The sequence below is a fragment of the Macaca thibetana genome, chromosome 6, assembly GCF_024542745.1.
Source record: "Macaca thibetana thibetana isolate TM-01 chromosome 6, ASM2454274v1, whole genome shotgun sequence".
NCBI lineage: Eukaryota > Metazoa > Chordata > Mammalia > Primates > Cercopithecidae > Macaca > Macaca thibetana.
The window spans coordinates 152741627-152747789 of record NC_065583.1 but is presented as its reverse complement, the minus strand read 5'-3'; the positions used below and the strand labels follow the sequence as shown (position 1 = coordinate 152747789).

The window sequence follows — 6163 nt, the reverse complement described above, 5'->3', positions numbered from 1 at the left end:
GATCCACTGAAAGTTTGCACCATGCACCTGGAAAAGCTGCAGATACTCAATGCCAGCACATGAAAGCAGCCAGGACGAAGGCTATACCTTGAAAAGCCACAGGATGAAACTGCCCAAGACTATGGGAATCTACTTCTTGAATCAATGTGACCTGAATGTGAGACATGGAGTCAAAGTCATTTTGGAGCTTTAAAATTTGACTGCCCCACTGGATTTCAGCCTTGCATAGCACCCCCGTCCAGTCCCTTTGTTTTGGTCAATGCTTCCCATGTGGAACGGTTGTATTTACCCAGTGTTTGTATTCCCATTATATCTAGGAAATGACTATCTTGCTTTTGATTTTACAGGCTCATAGGCAGAAGGGACTTGCCTTGTCTCAGATGGGACTTTGGACTATGGGCTTTTGAGTTAATGCTGAAATGAGGTAAGACTTTGGGGGACTATTGGGAAGGCATGATTGGTTTTGGAATGTGATTTACATGAGATTTGACACGGTCCAGGGGTGGAATGATATGATTTGGCTCTATGTCCCCATCTAAATCTCATCTTGAATTGTACTTTTATAATTCCCACGTTCTGTGGGAGGAACCTGGTGAGAGATAATAGGATCATTGGGGTGGTTTCCCGCATACTGTTCTCATGGTAGTGAATACGTCTTATGAGATCTTATGGTTTTATCAGGGATTTCTGTTTTTGAGTCTTCTTCATTCTCGCTTTTCCTGCTGCTATCCATGTAAGATGGGACTTGCTCCTTTTTGCCTTCTGCCATAATTGTGAGGCTTCCCCAGCCACGTAGAACTGTAAGTCCAATTAAACCTCCTTCTTTTGTACATTTAACAGTCTCAGGTAAGTCTTTATTAGTGGTGTGAAAATGCACTAATACAATTTCTAAAAACAAAACGAAACAAAACAAAAACAGCAGGCAAAAAATTAGGAACCAGTTAAAAATGTTTACCATGGTATACTGACATTTCTATGTATGTCATTGTCAATAACTTTCTAAATAACCTACTACTTACTGAATTCATCTCATCATCCAAATGCTTGGGGGTAGGCCCTATACTTTTTAGCAAATCAAGATGATATGTCTTTTTATTTCCTGGTGATTGTTACGCTAAAAGATAAATTGTTCGCTCCACCCAATATAAATTGGTGAAGTAGAAAGGATAATTGCAAAAAGAAAAAAATGTGAAGAATGGAAAGCATAGTGCAGTCAGTATTTCATATTAGTTATCAATTACTTTGCAGAAATTATTGAAACTCCCTTCTCTTTATGGAGAAATTTTCATCATTAGCTCATTGGGCAACTCTTAATTCTACCCTTTTAAATTATCTTATGTGTTATCTTCCATGACCCCTGGATTTCCAATGAAGAAAAACCTTTCTACTGCACTATCCTGTCTGGCCCCATCTAAAGTGGGCCATGAAGTTTATAGACTAAAGTTTATGTATCTTTGGGGATACAGACACCTTCAGAGGATTTTGGTCTATTTGCTTGTCATTATTTCGACAGTAGCCAATCACATCTGGTCACAGTTCCTAAGACAGGTCAGCTGAAATAGCAGACATGGAGTGAGTTGGGGAGAGCAGCACCATTCATTCCTTCTTTGGAACTGAGCTGGCTCTCACTGTCTTTCACTTAACTGTAGGCTTTTGCAAAAGACACTCAATGACAACCCTATCTCCTGCTGCTTGGGCTTCAGAAGCCCTTGGTTTTTCCAACTTTGAGGACCAACATTACCAACAGTTCAGTCAATTTAAATTGCAGGCCATATGCACAGAAATTTTCTCAGAGAGGTGTAGAATTTCCTTCCATTTCTACTAGCAAATTCAGATTTTTGCTAGAATCAATCACTTTCTTGTATCACTCTGCTAGAAGCATCAAGGAGTATCAGTAATTGTAGTTTTCTAATCACTTTTGCAGAACTACAAGTTCAATAAACACATGTTCTGTGTTCTAAGTTATCACAGGTGACAGTCTTATCACCTGTAATTGCCAAGATGAATATGACCAACTTTCTATCTTGCACTATGTATACTGCCTGTATGCCAACTGTTAGGCCAACAATGTGTAGACTTTTTGTTATAATAGCACACACTTCCAATGATCAATTTTACATATTTATGGAGTATAAGTTAAGCTTCTGTAACAAAGAGTGCCAATACAGGACAGCCATTTCTTTATTTTTATGTAATGGCACAGAGAATATTTTGTAGTCCAGAGTGAGTAGAAACTTCTGCTCCACAAAGACATCTAGGTTCTTTCAATATTTCTAGCTTGTGAAACACTCCCTAGGTTGTAACCCTAGTGTGCATCACCAGGTGACTCAATATCTCTGCCTTCCAGCCTGTAGAATTGAAGATGTGAAGGACAATCTTCTTTTTAAGGTGGTGGCCTATAATCCAAGCATATCATTCCCACAAGACTCATTGTCCATAATTAGTTGTAAAACCAAACTCTTTGCAAACTAAGCTGAGAATGTGTTGGCAGTAATTCAGTAATTTTACTACGAAGAATATAATTTTACAAGAGAAAAAAAGGCAGCTTATTTTAGTAGAGGTGGTATTTCACCATGTTGCCCAGGCTGGTCTTGAACTCCTAGCCTCAAGTGATCCGTCCACCTCTGCCTCCCAAAGCTCTGTGATTACAGGCATGAGTCACCACACTCAGCCAATTTTTAGTTTTTCAATTTGTCTTCTTTCAGGTGACAAAATCTGCCTTACTTCCTTTGTCTCCTATAAGCGATGATAACTATCCCATCTATCCAACATCTCCCACCAAAAACAGAAGGGATTTTTTTTTTTTTTTTTTTTTTTTGCTTTGCTAGATCCACAGTTCCCTCTTAGTTTTTGTTGTATTTATTTATTTCTTTTTAATGTCAGTTTCCTCTCACAGTTCAATGAAAGACATAGGGGTTTTTGAAAAAAAAGAGTAACTGACCTCTTTCTTACTGATCCAGGTGACGACCCTCACCTACTTCTTGAACTCTCTGTTGCCATTAAAGCAGAGTCAATCTTCCCTAACCAGCAATTTCTTTAAAAATAATTTCTCTGCCATGCCCATAGAGTATCTATATCTTAACTATCTAACACATTTGTTAGCACAGTTTTAGCAAACAGTATCACCAAAAACATCTATTAGAAATTTCATAGATGATGATCAAATACCTGGAGAAGAATATTATAACTCATGAAGTGAAAAAAAAAAGGAGACAGAGAGACAGACATGAACTCTCTCCGGACAGACGTCTGGAGGACAGATAGGGACTTAGAAGTTTGGAAACCTTGCTGACATAAAGGTAACTGGCCCTAAATCCAAAGAACTGATACTGACCTAACTAGTACTATATAATAATAAAACAAGGTTATGTCTAAACATAAGGACATACACATTTCTGTAGTAGAAATATGTACTATATTTAGTAATCTGAAAGTTTAAATATCATTTTAAATTGGTGCATAAACAGAAAAAGTTTAAATTTTGGAATTAAAAGATAAATATAATTTTGATTATTTTTAATGCTGAAAGATGATTATATACTGATATTATTTAAACATAACAAATAGATATTTATGTGGCTGTAGTAATTATCCAAATAGAAAATGCTGTCAATCATACTATATGTAATATATAATATATATTTTCAGTGATCATAGAAGTATTTAAATAGCAGTTCATCATCATACCTACAACTTCAATGAAATTGCCAAGGAAACCTATACAATATCCATTTTGTGCAAGTTCCACAGATAATCTGAGCTTTTACAACATGACTCCTATGTAACCAGTATCATAATCATAATCAAAATTATATGCTCTGTCATTAATAAAGACTGAATGTTTGTGTCCTCACCTCCTGCTCTCCACCATATGTTGAAGTCTTGGCCCTCAGTGTGGTAATTTTGGAGACGAGGCCTCTAAGGAAATAATTAAGATTAAATGAGGTTATAAGAGGAGATGGGGGTGAGGGACATAAATCCAGATCCAATGGAATTAGTGTCCTTTAAAGAAAAGATATCAGAGGGCTGGCTTGTTCTCTCTGTGTGAAGATTGTGAAAAGGCCATATAAGGATGTAACAAGAAGATGGACATATACAAGCTGGAAAGACAGCCCTCACAGAAATGGCACTGCAAGATCGGATTTCCAGCTTCCAAAACTATGAGAAAATAAATTTCAATTGTTCAAGCTACCCATATTGTAGTACTTTGCTGTGGCAACCTGAGCTAAGACAGACATTTATGTTATTCTCTTTCTTAAGTATATCATCCAAGCTAGTCGATGACAACAACATGACTCTCTTTAAAAATCAAATATTAATATTAATACGTGCAAGAACAGTATAAAATTATTCAAAAGTTATTGAAGTTTTAACATTTAAATGTGGAGGAGGAAAAAAAAAACACATCCAAACGTCTTTCATATACCATCTACAGGCTCCCCACTGTAAATCACAGTAAATCCACAGGAGCTGCTAATATATACTATTTAAATACACAAGTGATATCTTTTCTAGGACATAGTTTACATATTAAAATAGTTTTCTACCTTATTTGTGTATATATATAAAACACTTATGATAAAATTTGAAGATAACATTTGCTTGTGCTTAAGATTATTTAAGCATTGCTGTGCATATTTTATTAAATTCCTCTGCTAATACATCTTCAGTATGATGCAAAAACTCTAGGTAACTTACATGCTTGTATACATACATACTTTAATATGTAATCACTTTGAAAATCCAGAAATATGAAATAATGCTTCAGGGAACTCCATGTATGTCATGAATTTGATGAATTTTAATCCAAATTTGCTTTGAAATACTCATATAATATTCATGTGTCTGTGATAGTTTTTAATGCCTATAAGAAGTAGAAGAAAATTAGTTTTTTAACTAACGACATTCACAATCTTAGTTTTAAGGTGATTGAGCCCTGCATACCGAGAGATTCTAACTTTTTTGATAATGTAATGTGAATCTGATTATTGAATTTTATTTGCACTCTTTGAGCATCAAAAACTAATCACAGTAATCCAAGTGTGTGCTGTTTATTTTTCCCTTAAAATACAAGGAAGTCAGGATAACATAAATAGAGTTGTGTCTCTTGCTTGGTATTTTCTCCCTTCCTCTGACCCCATTTAAAAATGTTTGTTCCTGACTTTGTAAATACTAATATTCACTGTCTGATAACATAGGATATAATTCTACAAACAGTACAACATTAGAACAGTGATAATACCATTGTCCTCTTTTATGAGGTAATAATTTGATTCCTACTAAATGAAAATAAAGACAATCTAATAAAACTAAGAATAAATGCTCAGAAAAACAATTATATTGATTACTTCACTGGCCTTACTTAGAGAATTTCTCTTCTGAAGGAGGCTTCTTAAGAAAGAAGTCTTGATGAAGGATTTGTGAATATAATCAGTAAACATCTCCAATGACAAAAATGGTCTTTTAGCCTTCAAAGGAATTTTACTGTCTCCAAGATTGTGAAGGCTAGTTCCAATTGTCCCTTTGTTTTATTTAGTCTCAACTCTTGCCATAATTCCAGAGAAGTAGCGCCTGATTAGCAAGAGTTAGAGAGAGGAATCAATTTACGTTATCTCCTCAGTTTAATAAACATAGCAATTCTAATCACAGCTTCTCTGCTTGTTGCTTGTCCTTAAGTTCTAGAATGTAATATGGACAATGTTTCTATGAGGTCATCATGAGGGCAGATATAGTAATTATAGCACCATATTAAATTTTTAGAAACTTTCTGGAAACTGGAGATAAAACATTGAAGGGGGAATAAAACAAAAAACTCTGCTTTTATTTTTAGGGAGTGAAAGGATAGAGATATTTACGAAAATAAGTATTATTTATTATATTAAAATATAATAAATGCTATAGAAAAAAATAAGGCAGTGGAAAGAATAAAGATTTCTGAGAATGAGATTAATTTCATATTGGTTGTCCAGTGAAGGCTTCACATTTGATAGGTGAGTACAATCAGTCTTTCCCCTCTCTGGCTTTCAAATTCTTCTTATAGATCTGTTCCTATAGTACCCAAACTCCAGTAATTCTTTGCTATGAACAGGAGTTCTAATCATCGGGCGTCAAAATATTTTTCTATTTTTCGACTTCCTACTACTTATGTGATGATTTATATTCT

General features: G+C 35.0%; 1 long non-coding RNA gene across 1 annotated transcript; it reads right to left on the bottom strand.

The window, feature by feature from the left end:
- Positions 1-3852: 3852 nt before the first annotated feature.
- LOC126956973 (uncharacterized) lies at positions 3853-5654 on the bottom strand. Its single transcript, XR_007726622.1, has 3 exons — positions 5363-5654; positions 4719-4864; positions 3853-3918 (listed from the first exon to the last, which is right to left on the bottom strand). It is a non-coding gene; the product is annotated as an uncharacterized LOC126956973 (long non-coding RNA).
- Between the last annotated feature and the right edge of the window lie 509 nt (positions 5655-6163).